The sequence below is a fragment of the Lactuca serriola genome, chromosome 5, assembly GCF_051521515.1.
Source record: "Lactuca serriola cultivar US96UC23 chromosome 5, Lser_US96UC23_V15, whole genome shotgun sequence".
NCBI lineage: Eukaryota > Viridiplantae > Streptophyta > Magnoliopsida > Asterales > Asteraceae > Lactuca > Lactuca serriola.
Genome location: NC_136412.1, coordinates 299,508,571 through 299,527,037, shown reverse-complemented (window position 1 = coordinate 299,527,037; position 18,467 = coordinate 299,508,571). Strand labels below are relative to the sequence as shown.

Here is an 18,467-nt window from a genome sequence, read left to right as displayed (position 1 = left end):
ACCCATTAGTCTTATATAACTATTGTTGAGAATTAATCCCTACACACCTATTAATTAATATTTTAAGTAATTAGTGTGTATGTGAGAAGGTTCACGTGGATGCAATGTTTTCTAAAAACCGGTCGGTTCAATCCGGTTCAGAAATCAATGTAAAATCGGTGATAGTTGAACCGCTCCCTCCTCCGGTTCCCGGTCCAACCGGTTCGACCGGCCGGTTCAAACCGGTTTTTAAAACATTGCGTGGATGTTATCTAAAGATGAAGCACATAGTCCTTTCTTTCACATATAGTTGCAGCTTTTCGAATAAACAAATACATCCACTCATGGCTTACCAATGCAACATAGCCATGTCTATAAGTATTCTTCCTCATGCGACTAGACCTCTGCCTGACTCAAGAACCCTTTGTGAGTTGTCCTCACCGGATTTCATCAATTAAATATTCTTCATATTTGGAACAAAATACAAATAAATCTCTTTGATCCCGCAAAGAAACACTGACGGCAACTCGAAACCACAAACACAGTTGGAGACAAGAGATTATAGTTGACAAAACTCATATTCGCCTAGATCCGACTAGATCTAGACTAGAAACAACATCATTTTTCAAAAAAAACCACCACAATCACTTAGATCTAACAAGATCTAAGAAAAATGCAAAGTTAAAGTCTCCGAAAGCATGAATTTGCTAACAGACCATTGGAGACGGAAAACGGAGGTAGTGACGGATCTGAAGGCTTCCATTGAAAATTTGTTTGTATACGATCTGAATAGATCCAACAAACTTGGGGTTTATCACCGGTGATCATGGAGAAAGAGGTAGAGATGAGCTTGTCATGTTTCACCGAAGCTAACAGGAAGCAGCGGTGGTGGTGGTTGACATCGGTGGTGGCGTTCGTTGATGGAGTTTTTGACACCAGATCTAAGATCTGTGGAGTTCAAAGGTGGATCTACTCGACATTTCGACAAAGGAAGGCAATATATGACAACAACGATAGACGGTAAGTGGTAAAGATGGGTGTAGAGGTGATGTTGGATTTTTTGTTCTTGGGTGAGTTTGAGAGGGTTTGAAAATTTTGGAAGTGTGTGAAATGTTGCTAAATATTATATATTTATTGTTAAAGCTCAAAATTACTATTATGCACTTACTTATTTTTGGCTATTTATTAAATTTTTTTAAAAAATCAAAATATTAAAATAGACAAAAATAAACTAAAAATCAAAGATTCTTAGGGTTCTTTTGATTTAGAGGTTCTTATTTGAACTTTTACTTTTATATATATATATATATATATATATATATATATATATATATATATATATATATATATATATATATATATATATATATATATATATATATATATATACAGAGAGAGAGAGATTCGAGTGTTTATGTTCTCTCCATTAAAATTGTTAGTTTCTTAGATTTTGAGTAAAACTATTTAATGATTGCTCACAGAAAAAAAAATCTACTATCGGATTTGGGAAACAAGTGTTTATATTTTGTTTTTATAACTAATTGTGAAACACATGTATTAAATGGGTTAACTTTTTTTAAAAAAAAAAAAGGTAAATATGAAGGTCTAAATAATTGAAAACTTTGAATTTATAAAAAAAATAAGAAAAATAATGAATTATTAAAATTAAAATGTTTGTTTATCTTTTAAATTTAAACAAATAATTGAAATAAATAAAAAACTAATAAACTTTAATTTAATTTTTTTGAAATTTAAAGGTAAGCTCATTAATGAAATTAATATTCATTTATTATTGTATTTATTGCAATTATTACATTAAAAAATATTATATGAAATTTAATAAAATAGGAAAACCCATAAAATGACATATGAAAAAAAAAAATTAAAATTACCACAAATTGACATTTTTCAAATTGAAAGAGAGCATGTCATGTGGCAAGAAAAGTTTTTTATTTGTTAGGGAGGATTTGCACAAGATGTTGTATGCTCTTAATATTTTATATACAAAAAAATATAGCACAAAAACTAAGTTTTAATGAATAATTTTATTTGGAAAACTTGGTAGTTATAAATTTGGTTAAAGAAATTTGTAACAAACCGTTATTTCAAACCTATGTAATACTGTAGGTCAATTTGTACTTCTTTTTAAATTAATAAAGAGAAATTTTAGCATACTATCACATAATTGACCCTCAAAAATAAATTATTAAATAATCTCAATTGGGATGAACCATGTGGTAGAGATTGTAACAAGGTTTCCAAAAATATAAAGAACACTAAAATCCGAGTTATAACGAAGAAGTTATAACCAATCGAAGATCCGCGACAAAACCGACAAAACAATATTCAGTGTAAAAACTGAATTTTCAATAAAAGGCTTTTTAGCCTTAACAATCTAAATGAAAGTTGTAGTTTATGTTAAACCGAGAACTTTCATAAAAAGAACACCAAAATCTGACTTCGTATAAGGAAGTTATGATTTTTCTAAGTTTTAGTATAGCAGTGTACAACTAAAAACTCGAAATAAAGATCGAGTGGTTTTTAGCCGACACAACCTAAACGAGAATTGAATGTCTCATCATTAGTAGTACAACGGATTTTCCTGTCCCAGTTTGTTAAAAATAATAATATTAAAAATAAAGTCAAAATTAGCCGACGAAGTCTAAACGAAAGTCGTAGAGTATAACTTTACCTACACGTGCATATAAAGAGCGTCAAAAACGGAGCTCGTATGCGAAAGTTATGATTTTCGCAAGTTTTGGCACAAAAATAAAGAAAAATAGGAAAAAAAAACCGGGCAATTTCGCATGCCATGTTACCCTCGCACGTGGCGGCTGCTGATTGGACCGAAGCCTTGCTTAGCACCTCCTGATTTGACCAACTCCGCGGTCCAATCCCACTCGAACACCCTCGCATGAGACACACCGGACCTCACCCTCGCACGCCCCTCGGATGCCTCCTTCGCACGTGTCTCCTTCCTACTGGACCGAAGTCTGGTCCAATCCGAGCCTCCCACCTTGTGAGCCTGCTGTCTAAAATGAATCATTCCTTCGCCACCTGTCTGACACGCGTCAGCCTCGCATAGCCTCGGATCTGAGGCTTCGGCCTATATAAGGCATGCGAGGGTTTCAGATTATTTTACACTTTTCACCCAAAATTTCATTCTCTTTCACATTTTCCACTTCCACAAACTCATATACAACCCCTAAAGCCCCAATATCAAGTCTCAAACCCTAAGCAAGCCTCGAAGCCCCGAGATTCCCGAGAAGTAACCTCTCTCATGTCGAAACTCTGCCTGATTTGAGCCGGTTTCTCGACAAATAAACTCTTTTTCGCGAAACGAAACTCTGTCCAATTCAGAATGATTAGGTTTTCATAACTAATATACATGTAACGTTTATATGCTTTTTATGAGACATTCAATTCAGGCTGTTTAATTCATTATGGACAACCAAGGTAAAGCCCTAACATTATAACCAGAATCTCCAGCCTGGGGATCGAAACAAGTTGTGTGTAGATCTATATTGGGATTGACAACCCTGCACTCAAGCTGCTAGCTACAGTCAGACATACACGCCAATGAGTGGAAATTGTTATCAACAGTTTAAACGCCCACAAAGCGTTTGTTTCAGGCGATCATGTAACATCAATAAATTTTACGTCAAATTTAAACTTTTTCAATCATAAATAAAAACCGTAAAGCATTGTTTACAAAATGTTTTCAAATAATTTTCCATTAGAGTGTCCCAAAAATCATAACATAAGGATGAGGAACGGTACGGTCATGCCTTTGCCTTTCCGTGGACTCCTGAAGTACCTGAAACAATAAACTGAAAACTGTAAGCCCGAGGGCTTAGTGAGCTACCCCCAAAATACCAATACCACACTAACAATACCATATCCGTAATAATCAATCAATCAACATGTATACTGGGCCATCGGCCTGACTGGACCGCCCTACCGGGCCTACAGTCTGTCTGAATCTATCCCGAGCCTTCGGCATGACTGGTCCGCCGCGTGGGCCTACAGTCTCCGCGGACCGCTCATAGAGTATGTTGGCCTTCAGAACAAAGCAGTACCGCCTCAACCCAACCAACAAGCAAATAACCATGTGCGCATAGCTATCATGTACTGGCATATACAAACATCAAACATATATATCTCACTGATGATAATCATAGAATTCTCCTGTAACTATAGTACCGACCTATCAGGTCACTAACACTCCAATCCCTACGGATCATAAAAGCATAACATACTGTCTACCTCGATTCCGAATTAACAAATCATAACCACATGCAACAAACCATAAGAATCACAACTAAAGGGCCGGCCTTGGTGTCGTAGACCCTATCGATATAGTGAGGATAACTCACCTCGCAGATGTCGACACGAAAGGTAAGCTCCAACTCTCGGATCACTTGACACAGGTTCCACCACCTATCATCATAGTACATCATACTTATAAGTCCTTAACCTTACAAGGTACTCCATAAACCACTAGTCAACCCCTGGTCAAAGTCAAAGTCCTCAATCAAGGTCAACAATCCATGTTGACCTTAACTCGCCGAGTACCCTTGGCTACTCGCCGAGTTCCCTGAAGTACATTCCAACTCGCCGAGTCATCAGAGTGACTCGTCGAGTTCCTTTGATCCTCGATCAAACTTAAGGTCACACGTTGAGTTCCCTCCTTGCAACTTGACAGATACTCACGCATACATAATCTAGGGAAAACTCATCTGACTTGCCGAGTTGTTCTTTAACTAGTCGAGTCTTATGGTGATCTTCATCGGTCTCGCCGAGTTGTTCATCCAACTCGTTGAGTTCACGGCCATCTTCATATGACACGCTGAGTCAACTTGCGACTCGTCGAGTCCATTCAACTCTTTTTCCATACAGACTTGATTTGAGCTATGCAGCGGCCCCAAATCACAGATCCAAGCTTCTAGGGCATACTTATCACGTAAAGTTGCAAACTTTACGTGCATGCATGGCTATAAAAGGCTCTAAATGTCTATTTTAAGTCCTTAATGAAGCTTCAAGTCTAAGAGGGACCTCAATCACAACCAATACAACAACTTTATGATTCTAGCATCCAAGGAGGGTCCAGATCTGAAGTTACAACCTTAGATCTAGCCCATAGTTCAACCTTTCAACTTAAAACTTCACCAAAAACCCTAAAACTCAACAATGGAAGAGATTCAAAAGAAGAAAGGCGATTTGGTTACCTCCAGAAGTTAATAACCGAGATAAGAGCTGATTTCCACACTCCACTTGCTCCAATACCCTTCTCCTCTAAGCCTTCTCTCTCCAAAATCCTCTTTTCAAGCTTCAATCACATAATGGCACACACACACATATTAGGGTTTTAAGGGCTCTCAAAGACTGCAAGGAGGCCAAAGGAGGCTGAGGCTCCTTTAAATAGGGGTGCAAACCCCGGGATTTAGGGTTTCTTCTGCCAGCTCCTACTCATTGAGTCCCAAAGTGGATTCGTCAAGTAGGTCACTTAACACGCGGTCCCACCCCGCTGCTACTCGACGAGTAGGTCGACCGACTCGTCGAGTAGGGCTTCATCCAATAATTCTTATGTAATTAATACCTGAGAATTGAGGCGTTACAGATCATGTCTTAGTATGGTTATAATAACTCATTAAAAAGATATTAACGACACGTTAGTGTATAAACAACTAAACGTAAGTACATCTTCAAAGTACTAGTTTACAAAATACAAAGTACAATGGTATACTACAGTTTTCAATAACAGCCGGTGAAGCCAGGCACACTCTCAGTTACAAGTTTTACAAATACAAAACATTGGTTTACAAAGTATAACGGTTTTATGGGAATAAAACTACTTTTCATATACAACAGAAAATATGAAATTTTCTGGAACAGTTTTCATATTCAAGATACAAAGACACCCTTTCAAACATAAAGACATATGTACTCACTCAACTTATTGTTGATACTCTCTTTTCAAATTACTTGTATTCTCAAGGAAATAATAACATGTACTCCCCGAGCTTTTTGAGAAGATGGAGCCATTATGAGTCATATCTTCTTGTTTTGTATAACTATTTTGGTTTCAATATACAATGATTGAACACATGTAAATACTTATACTTTTAAATACAATGGTTGTTTGTATTTTGATTACTATGATGCATGTGTTGTGATACTACAAATGAAGTCCTCCACCCCCGGACGTTTCTGCCGTCTGGTTTGGGGGGTGACAAAATTGTTCACCAATTTTTTAACATAAAATGTGTTAACGGATATCTTGCATGCATGAAACTCATTTGTAACACTAAATTTTGTAAAAATAACAGTTATACAAAACAAACAGCCTAAATCTAAATCTTATCGTCCATTTGAAACAACTTGAAGGTACAAGTTTTCAATTGATCAAGCATAACCTTTTTTCAACCCTGAAGGTGAATTTTGGGTCCTAGTTAGACCTAAGCAAAACTTAACATGCTCCAAATTAGACGATTTATTCGAGAACCTGATTAGACCTAAGCAATTGGAAACGATTTGGGCTAAACATGTATTTTGGAAACCAAGTTTTGTCTAAAGTCTCATAAAGATTTAAAAGTTACATAGGGATGCAATTGGCACCCACTACCTACCAATCAAACTTATTGTTGTATATATGATCAATATTGTATATATGATCAATAGAGCATAAGAATAAACTTTGATGTGGATCATATCCTTTATGAAATTAATTTTATCACAATATGTAAGGGTGATCTACACACACACACACACACACACATATATATATATATATATATATATATATATATATATATATAGAGAGAGAGAGAGAGAGAGAGAGAGAGAGAGAGAGAGAAGGGTAGGTTCAAATGTTTCTAATATCTATTGCGTGCTAGAATGAACAACTAAGCATTTAATAAATATTAAATTATTATTTAATCAAATAAAGATAGATATCAAATAATTTCCAATTCTTTTTTATGGAAACTAATTAAATTTGTCATTAATGTCAAGAATAATATTTTTTCGGAATGAATTCAAATCTAGAAGAATGAGATTGTATTCTAGCCGAATGAGATCTCGTTCTTCATATTCCATGAAACTTTATTGTATTTTAAGTGAGTGTCTTCTAAAACAAAACACGAATTCATACATAAAAACCAAGATGCGAATTCTTTTTTAAAAAATGTTATTGCTGACATTAATGATGAATTTAATTCGTTTCAATAAAATGAGAATTATAATTATGAATATCATTTAATATACATATAATTATGGAAATAATTTAATATCTATCTTTATTTAATTAAATAATTATTTAATTTTACTAAATTCTTATTGGTGCATTGTAGCACACAATAAATGTAGGAAACACATTAATCTAGCCCTATATATATATATATATATATATATATATATATATATATATATATATATATATATATGCTTAGCTTATTTTATTTTTACTAACTATTGTGTGCCATAATGCACAGATCTGGACCATAGATAGATTACAATCAATGATCATGATCTGAGAGTCTATGATATTACGATAAGGTAATATGTACCATATAATCACATAAATTTCAACATAAAGGTATTTTGGACTATTAACTATATTTAAAAAAAATCGGATTGTTAGGGATAATTAATACTACTAATTTTAAAAATATGAATTTTTTAAACTAATTCAAATTTAATTCTAAACATAATTTGTAAACATAACCGGTTTTATTCCGTCAGAATGTTTTTTTGTTAGAATGATGTTCTTTTAGAGTTTTATTCTATTAGAATATTAATGAAGAATAACAGAATTCTTGAACTCCTAGGTGAAGAATAACAACATTTTAATATTTTTATATACATTCAAACTTAAATACAAATTGATAAATATCTTACATACTAATAGTCTTATACATTTTAATATATTTAGACATATTCTAAAAGAATATCATAAAAATTCGACATTCTTGAATATACAATTAACAAATAAATACAAGTGTAATTCTTAATAAATAAGAACATTCTTAAATTTGAGTTAAATACAAGTGTAATTCTTAATAAATAAGAACATTCTTAAATTTGAGTTTGATCAATCTTTGAATCATTCTTCAAGTCATTCTTCTGACCATTCCTATCACAAATGCAACAAAAATTAAGAATGGTTAAAAGCATGTTACTTGCAATTACTATCAATTTATACATTCTGGCAGAATACATAGAATACATTCTGGAAAAATACATATAATACATTCTGGTAGAATATATAGAACACAATCTTGCATAATACATAGAATATATTCTCGCAAAATACATAGAATAAAATATGTTAGTTATAACTATACATACAACTATAAAGCATTAAAAGCAAGTGATTTGACATTTGCAATCGTATTTCTATATATATAAACATTCTAAAGCATTGAATGTATAAATGCATTCTGTCAGAATTACTAGAATGTTACTTGTAATTCCTAGCACTTTATTATTCTGGAAGAATACATAGAATATTATAGAATACATAGAATACATAGAATTTGCTACTAAATCAAGATTATAAAATTGTTGGAAAAGTGGAACATGTTAAGGTTAATATTTTGAAAATATTAGACGGCTAGATTTTGGTATTTTCCACATATTGCTTATTTAATCAGGTGATTACAAATGCTTTTGAGAAGAGTTTTCTCATTCATACAATGTTTAAGTTCTAAATTGTCTCAAATTTGTGAAATCTCTTATAAACTGTTAATCAAATCATCAACCTAAATTGATTAAAAAAATCAAATTCCAATAGCAAAGATTGATGCTACTCAGGTAATTAACAAATAAGGAGTTAACAACAACATAACAAAAAAAAAACATATCAAAAGGTTTAATGAAGAAAATAAAAGAAATACTCTTTCAGGCAATTAACAAATAAGCATACCACATGTTAGAACCAAGTAGCACAAATAACCAAGTTAGAATTATTTTTGTGTCCTTCAAGAATTTGAACATCAAATTCTCTTTGAGACATTTCTACAAACACCTGGCATGCAACATAGTAATCAAATTCTCTTTTAGGCCATTTCTACAATGAAGCTGCCAAATGTGAAAAAGTAAAGGTTGAAACAGAAAAAGAAAACACCTAATGTAAATGAAGAATGTAATTTACCTGTAGAAGAGGAGAATAAAACGAGATGTCTAGGAGAGTCGATCAACATATACTTTCAACGCCATTTTTTCTCTCTACGCATCACTTGAGTTGTTACTTTGATCAAACTTTGATTTGGATAATCAAAGAATCAAAAATCAGTGAATAAATCAAATGGAAAATTCATGTGAAGAATCGTAAATCAGTAGCATTCAGAGGAAGAATTGCAAGCAATCAAGAAGTAGAAGAATTAGAAATCAAATAAACTTACGTTGGTGGCAGAGACCAACCTTCAAACCATCGATTACGCAGTCGGACTTCACCAGCAAATTACAAAATCAACTTGAATGGTTGTTCAATTTTGATGTCGGTGGTGATTTTTGGAGCGTGAAGATGAATTCTAGAGAAAAGAATCGGCTAGGGTTTTTTTCAACAGATTTTGACTTTGACAGACATCCCATATTTAATGGAATAATAAACATATTAATTATTTACCATAATTAAATATGTAAAGATTACTATAATACCCTTAAATGATTTATCTAATTATTTATTTTTTCCTAAATTTCTATTGGTGCATTATACACACAATAGTTGCTAGAAACATTTGAACCTAACTCTCTCTCTCTCTTTCTCTCTCTCTCTCTCTCTCTCTATATATATATATATATATATATATATATATATATATATATGATAAACATTGAAAATACTAAAATTAAACTTTATATTCTTTTGTAATTGTCTATCAAATTTATAAACAAAGTTTACAACATTCTTTCTTAGAGAAAAAGAAAATAAACCATACTAACCTTGTTAATTCGTACCATACTACAAGGATTGTCATCAAATATGAAAAATATTACATGTATGATGAAGCACATGGTCATTAACATAAAGATTGGCCTAAAATGCATGATGGGCAATTCTGCCCCGCTTAAACAAGATTTCGTCCTCAAAATCTGTCTTGGCCTAAAATGTGACATTTACTAGGTACAGTCGAAAACTGTGGCCATATGTGACAAACTGTTATGGTATTTGTTTGATTTTTTGAATACAATGTGATTGTTTCTATATGAGACGATGGATACATATATGGTCCCTTGAAGCAATTGTTTATGTGTCTAAATCATAGTGTTGACTTATCCACATGACTCTAATGTGGCTAAAAGTTAATACATATCACATAAGTTAGTTTCTATAACCAAAGGGTAGGGCTTATTAGCCACATAGTAAAAGAAACAAAAATAGGTAACTATAAGTGTTTTATCGTGATAGTTTTTGATTTTTTGTGTCTAAAAGTAAACAATGGTCATGCTAAAACAAAAAAAAACATATGACTATTAATAGTTGATGGCCAAAATTTAATTGTTTATGTGTGCTAAAAAGGAAATTATACTAATGATAAAAGGAAACTATAAGTAATTTATGATCACACTTTGAGATTAAAATATGTATGACTCTAAGTATTTTATGGTTACTGTTTATGCTTTTCTATGTGTTGTTTATGCTTTTCTATGTGTCTAAATGTTAATGATGGTCATGCTAAAACAAAAAACATATGAGTATTAGTAGTGTATGGTCACAATTTAATTGTTTATGTATCAAAAAGTAAACAATACTAATGGTAAAAGGAAAAACATGTGATGATAAGTAATTTATGGTCATGGTTTAATATAAAAACATATGACTATAAGTATTTTTATTTTGCAGCTTAAATTTTTCTGTGTGTCTAAATATAACAATGGTCATCTCCAAACAAAAAACAAATGGTTATTAGCAGTGTATGGCCACAATTTAATTACTTATGTGTGTCAAAAAGTAAACAATACTAATGAATAATAATGATAGAAGGAAAAAACATGTGACTATAAGTAATTTATGGTCACGGTTAAAAAAAGAAAATGGACAACTATAATCATTTTATAGTGACAGATAAAGTTTGTATGTATGTCTAAAAGCAAACAATTGTCATGGTAAAATAAAAGACATATGACTATTATTAGTTGATGGTAAAATTTTAATTGTTTATGTGTCTAAAAGTAAAAAATAGTAATGATAAAAGAAATAACACGTCGCTAAAGGTTATTTACGGTCATGGTTTAATAAAACTAAAACGTACAACTATAAGCATTTAGTAGTCATTTATGCTTGAATGTGTGTCTACAAGTAACAATGGTCATAGTAAAACAAAAATTATATGACTATTAACAGTTTATGGTCACCATTTAAATATTTATGTGTATCAAAAAGTAAATAATATTAACAATAAAAGGACAAACATATCACTATAATTAATTTATAGTCACAGATTAAGAAAAATAAAGTACAACTATTGTCACAGTTTAAGGGAATAAAACCTCAGACTATAAGTAATTTATGATGACAATTTAAAGTTTTATGTGTGTTTAAAAATAAACAATGATCAAGGTAAAGCAAAAAAAACATATGACTATTAGGAGTTAACGGTCACACTTTAATTGTTTACATTTTATTGTATATTTCTATTTTCTCACACGTGATAATAATAGGTAGGTAATATGTGTATTTATATTCGTGACTAAATATTATAAAAAAAAAATTCTCTTTTGTAAAATTTAAATCGATGACAAAGTAAAAAATGAGCACACTTGATTTTTTTATGTATCTGAATGATAGAAAATGTCATGGGAAAAATAAACTAATATGACAAAAGGTTAAACAATTACCACACTTCAAATAATTTATGTGACTATAGAACATTTTACGGCTATGGCTCAACTGGTCCGCGAGGCTTAGATTCTTATGAATAGTCACTTTGAAAATTTTGTTGTGTCTAAATTACAACAAATGTTATTGTTAACATTTGTCATGTGGCTAAGTAGACAACAATTGTCATGGGGAAAAAAATTGTTTCGAAGAAGAAAATAATTCAGGCTAACAAAACTTCATGTGACTATAGGTCCTACAATAGTCACATTTAAATATAAAACATTATGTGATTATACCATATTTATAACTATCGTTTACAAATAATTTTAATGTCTAAAATTTAAACAATAGTTACACTAAAAAATATTTATGTGTCTACATTATGACATAAGCTATAATGAAAACAAATTATTGAGTTTGTGAAGTGGATAATGGTCATAGTGACAACATTTTCATATTTGTATAACAATTACAATTATTATTTGATTGATATTCGGTGTCGAAACCATATGTAATTGATGTGTGCACAAAGTACCCACTTAATTTTAAATTTATAACCGAACAAACTTTTACTATCTATGCACCTATGGTTAGTGTACCTAGTTAGGTAAGTCGGGTGTCGATCACAGGGAACGAAATTCAATTTAATAAACTAACTACTTTTAATTAATTTATAAAACAAACTATGATCTGGGGTTTTTTTTACTGATTTTTACAGATAATATTAACTTAATATCCAGTAGCAAACAAGCAAACAATGAAAACAAAACAACTTAAAAAATTAAAAGAATACTTCTGTCTAGATCCGATTTCACTTTCTCCTATGGTTGATTTCTAGTGGACAGGTTATATTGATTACCAATTATCTAGCTCTTATAGTCAAATAACTAGGAGTATCGATTCATGGATGACAAGGCAATGGTCATGTTCAAGTTAAACACTAAATTGATAATAGCACAATTGAACTATGAATTATATTAGTTACTCTTCTATGGTCAAGTTAAGCAACTAAACAAAAATTAATACTAATTATGCTATCTAACATAGTTAAAGTTACTAGCTTTAATTAGTTTTAACTAAGATGTCGTTAAACCTAGCTCTAACTATTTAATGGTCATAAAAAATTAGGAGATAGATTCTTGCAATTAATATGGTTAATTAGCACACAAAATCTGATTTATGAGCAATATAAACTAGAACTAAAACATGCTAGGGTTTATCAAACATAAGTAAATCAATAATAATATCCAATAATTGAAATCAACACATAAGTATCAAGCTAATCTTCACCAAACATAAGTAAAAGGTGATTAGCCTCTCATTGTAGTAGAAAAACACATTAGATCTAAGTAAAATAAGCTAGACTTAAGTTTAAATAGTAAACCAACCAGATCAATGTTGAATATCTTCTTAATCTTCTTCAATCCTTGAGCTCTCTTGAATTTCGACTTCCTATGGGTTTCTAAAGGTTTATTAGTCGCAAATAACCTCTAAGAACCGAATGTATCTCCCCAATTTTGAACTAATGTCTTGGATTTATATTTGTGGAAGTATGGTCACCACGTCGTGGTTGACTGTCACCACGACGTGGTCTTCGAGTTTTTCTCGTGTTTGCCACGCCCGCCTAAGGGTCGAGATTCTTTTATTTGCCACGTCGCAGTTGAGGCACCATGGCATGGTCTTCAGTCTTCATTCTTATTTTCTTCATTTTAGCTTCCGTTTCCTGCTTCTAGCTCCTGTTATGCTTCCTTTTTGTCCCGAGCAAGTCTTCCTAGCTACAAAACATAATTTAAACATATTAAGTACCTTTTGTCCCATATGAAACATAACTATAGCTAAACGTATTAGAACTATACATTAAATATATATTTAATTATCTATATATCAAAATACCCTACAGTTGTTCTTTGCTTGCCCCTAAGCAAAACTATTTTTATTATCATCATATGAAGACTTTAGCTACCTACATCGCACAAAACAATCCATTTTGAGCCTCTCCATTACTCCAAGACTGCAATGCATGTATTTGTGTCTATAGTTTTTCTAAGAACTTCCCTAATCTTAAAGACTCACAATCTTCATAAACACTTCCTCAGTTCTTTTGAACAACGTTCATTTTATGTATCCCTCCGAATCCATCCCCAGAAAACTTTCTTAACCTCAAGGTATTTTTGGTTAAACCCCTAAACATACATATGGAAAAATAACTTAGAAAATAAAAATACAATAAATACTTGGCAAATTTTGCCTTATTCTTGAGTCTTCATAATTTGGAGCTTTTCTTCATATATTTCTTGATTTTCATAGCTTTATAGACTCTTATTCTTTCATCTTTTGCAACTTTTTTGTTTTTTGTTTTTTTTTTTTTACTTTTCTATTTTTTTCACTTAAAACTAAAAATCCTAAAAAACTCATATGCTTAAGCAAGGGAACCTAACTTCAACCCTTATTGATTAGAGGTATTAGTCTAAGATGCAATGACTAGATAAGCTCTCTTGGATACATTTCTTGTACATGATGCTAAACATGTTGCGGCCCTCAAAATAAGCAAGATCGTGTTTTTGTTCCGAGATTTCACTAAGATAGGGAAGCCGAAAATACACTATAACATCTATTGGCTTAAATAAACATTGAAACTCGCATTGGATCGTCCCACACAACACTAGCAACCTAGATCTCAACATAACAATTTTGATTTGACTAGATTCAATTTTAGATTCTTATTTCAAATATTTCTAATAATTTTTGAAATCCTAGTCATTTTTCAATTTTTTTATCAGAATGCTTGCTTCCTTAGATTCAACCCCCTAACCCACACTTAAATGATGCAATACCCCGATTGCATACTAAAACAATAAAATAACATATAAATTAAGTAGGAAGAATTAGAACAGACTCCCCTTGGGTAGTAGCAGCGAGATCGAAATCTGGAAATGTGTGCAAAGCTTTGACTTCTCGTAATATTGGTTGGAAACAGTACTTCTGAGCTTTCTTCTTGTGAATGCAAATGTGTTGTATCAAAATAAATCAAAGAACCTTTCTTCAAAAGTTTTTTGAACTGCTGCCATGTCATGGGAAAGCACCGCCACGATATGGTGTAAAGTTGGAAATTGTGAATGGTTGAGCAAAATAAAATCGCCATTTCATGGTGTAGATGGCCACGGCGTGGTGTAGTCGAATGCAGTTACGTTAAAAACTTTTGCCACGACGTGTTGATGATGTCCATGTTGTGGTCCCTTCTCAGATCAACCTTTAAGATTAATAAAAAAGGCATCGAATCTTATTAACTGTTAGGACCATTCCTAATCTTCTTGTTTTAATAAATATCCTTCAAAATGCTCTTCTCTTCATTATGTGGGAATCCCACACTTATCTAAGAACATGGTATTCAATTGTGATCTTCAAAATTACATGACTTCTTCATCCATTAAGCTCCTTTATCGGTTCATGTCCTTTTCTTTCTAAAACTACAAAACCAATTTAGAAGACTAGAGAAAACATATGATCAAATGGTTAGACTAAAAATAAAAACTAAACCAAAATAAATCGAAAAACAAAAAACAAATCAAAAGGAAAATCAAAAGCAAACTCTAAAAACCGGGTTGCCTCCCGTGAAGCGCTTATTTTTGAGGAGTCGTGAGCTGGACTCATTCCCACTCTACGTTGTTGAAGTTGGGAGTGGGATCCCCTTTTTCTCCTTTTTCTCCTTCCATTTCTGCTTGTAAGATTGAACTCTTCTCTTGTAAGCTTTCTTTGAATTCTCCTTCTTCTTCTTTTGTTGACATCTCCCTTATACTTGGGCTTCACCCCTTTACCTTTCTTCTTTACCTTCTTTACCTTTTTTGTATTCTTCCTTAGGACCTTTCTCTTCTACCTCCATCTTGACCAAAATTGTCTCTAATATTTCTCCACGCATGTCTTCTTCAATTATTTCCACTTCTTCATACAAGTCATCATCTGTTTCATCACTTTCTTCTTCCACTTGAACCTTGGGTGTAGTAAATGCAATCACTTCAAATGTCATCGGAATCTAGGATCATAGCTTCAAAAGCTTGACTTTTTCGGGATTGGGCTCCTTCGGGCCCCTTCCAAACCTTAAGATCTTCTTCCATCATCTTCTCAATTGCAACTAGCTCATCACAATCTTCTTCCATGGCATCCATTTTTGACACTTCATCTTTAGGCTCTTTAGATTCACTCTATGACTCATCTCAAAAGAAATAGCATCATTATCCATACGAAGTGTAAGCTTTGAGTCATGGATGTCCACTAATTCTCTTGAGGTACTCAAAGATGGTCTTCCCAAAATAATTGGAAGTTCTTCATCCTCCTTCATGTTGAGAACTGAAAAAATCGATTAGAAAAGCCAATTTCCCAACTTAAATTAGTAAATCTTCAATTATGCCTCGTGGGTATGTAGTTGAGTGATTCCCCATTCGAATGGTCATTCTTGAATCTTGGAGCTTTGGTAATCCAAGCTTTTGATAGAAAGAGTATGGCATGACGTTTATGCTTACCCCTGAATCGGCTAGAGCATTAATAGTAGTTGAGTTGCCAAATTCAAAATGCAATGTGAGTTGTCCTGGATATCCAATCTTGATTGGTAATCCTTTGATAATTGCAAATGAAAAAAACTCATTAAGAACTAATGTTGAGGCCTTTTCCAACTCCTTTCTATTACTCATTACATCTTTTACGAACTTTAGAAGTATTTCCATTGATTTGAGGAATGGGGAATTGATTAAGAGTGCGAGCACTTGTTCCATAAATTTTCTTTGTTCGGGATCTAGAGAATGTTTAATTACATGAAATGAGAATGGTAAAGGAGGATGATATGAATTAATCATACAAAATGTTTCTTCACGACACCACGACGTGGTCATATCACCACGATGTGATGAGTCATTAGAAAGCAACTCACTTTTTACTCTTTTGGCTCTGGGCTCCTCCTATTCTAAACATGAATTGGGTTGCATTGTAGTTGCTTCATGGGTTACAAATGGCTCATATTGAACCTCTTCTTCGGTGTAGATCGCCATTACATGAGGTTATGCTTTTGGGTCTTGATTTTGAGGTGGTAATCTTTCATTGAAAAGTGTAGTAAGTTGCCCGGGTTGAGTTTCTATGTTTTTTATGCAAGCTTGATGGTCTCGTACATTACCATCAATTGTATCATGTCTCTTTTCAGATGCTTCCATAAATCTTTGAAGTACCGACTCGAAATCTATATTCTTTTCGGTTTGTGGTTGTTCTTTTTGGTTGAAACCCTGACCAGTTTGTCTATACTTCTCATTTTTCTATTTCTTGTACTTTTCATATGGCAACCATTCCTTCTTAGGCTTCCACTACTATTCATAATACTTGTCACCACGCGAGTAAAACACTTGTACCTTGCGATTCCCATTTTCATCTAATTCACAATCCTTTGTCAAATGTGGACCTCTATAATTATCACAACTAACTCTTATGGCATTAATGGATTGATCCAACTTTGTCATTCTCCTATCCATAGAGTCAAATTTAGTTATAATTGCAACCAAATTCTTGTTTCCTCCATCCCTTTTTCCTCTAGTAAGATCCTCTCTTGGATTATGACACTCTCTTGAGTGTTTTGCAAACTCTTCAATTAACTCTTTGATAGCAGTTGGCTCCTTCTTCGCCATTAGCCCTTGGGAGTCAAGAAGTTGTCTAGTTGTGACATTCACCCTATCATAGAAAGTATACACTTCTTGTTAGACATTCAAATCATGTTGAGGGCAACTTCTAAGCAATCCTTTGTACCTCTCCATGGTTCATATAGAGACTCTCCATTCTCTTGTTGAAAATTAGCCACCTTCTTTTTGAGCTTTGAGATCTTGGAAGGTGGGCTAAATTGATCAATAAAAGCTTCACGAAGGGTGTCCCAAGTATTTATGGATCCGAGTGTAAGAGATTTCAACCAAACTTTTGCTTCACCGGTAAAAGTGACCAGAAGCATCCTTAGTAACATTGATTCTCTTGACACATTAGGAACATGAAAATAATTGGCAATGTCTTTGACCTCATTAATGTGCTTAAAAGCATCTACGTAGTCTTTCTTAGTGGAATTTATGTGCTTGAGCTAGACAAAATGTGTCCCTTGAGCTCAAAACTTCTCTCATGTGTTATCTCAGGTGGAACTAGGCCTGATCCATGTTCTTAACGTATCTTCTTCTTGTAATCGCCCATCGTCATTCTCATAATGTCTGCTATCTCTTCAACCTCAATCTTTATCTCTTCCTCATATGAACTTCCTTCGGTAGAGGGTTTTGGTTTCTATTCGATTCCTTTTTTATTCGACGTCCTTTAAAAGAGTTCAAAATTTTCATATTTAAAAGTATTGCTCGATTCGCCCTTCTTGTCTTTCTTCTTGTGGAAAGCGGATTCAGGATCTTCTAGTGGAGGAATAATAGGGTTTTTAGATCCTTGGGTCATATATCACTGAAACAAAACGAAAAAACAAAAAGGAAATAAGGAATAAAAATAACTAAACTAATAATTAACTGAAGCAAGACCACAACATGGTGAGGATAACCATGGCGTGGTTGCATCTCAGAAAGAAAAACAACTTAAACAAATGCAACCAAAGAAAAAATTTTGTGGTTTTTGTCTCACAAAATGGATCAAGAAATTAAAATATAACTCA

General features: G+C 32.7%; 1 non-coding gene across 1 annotated transcript; it reads left to right on the top strand.

Annotated features, from left to right (window-relative positions):
• The first annotated feature begins 17,545 nt into the window (after nt 1-17,545).
• LOC145055941 (small nucleolar RNA R71) lies at nt 17,546-17,651 on the top strand. The gene has a single exon (XR_013685485.1). It is a non-coding gene; the product is annotated as a small nucleolar RNA R71 (small nucleolar RNA).
• The last annotated feature ends 816 nt before the right edge of the window (nt 17,652-18,467 follow it).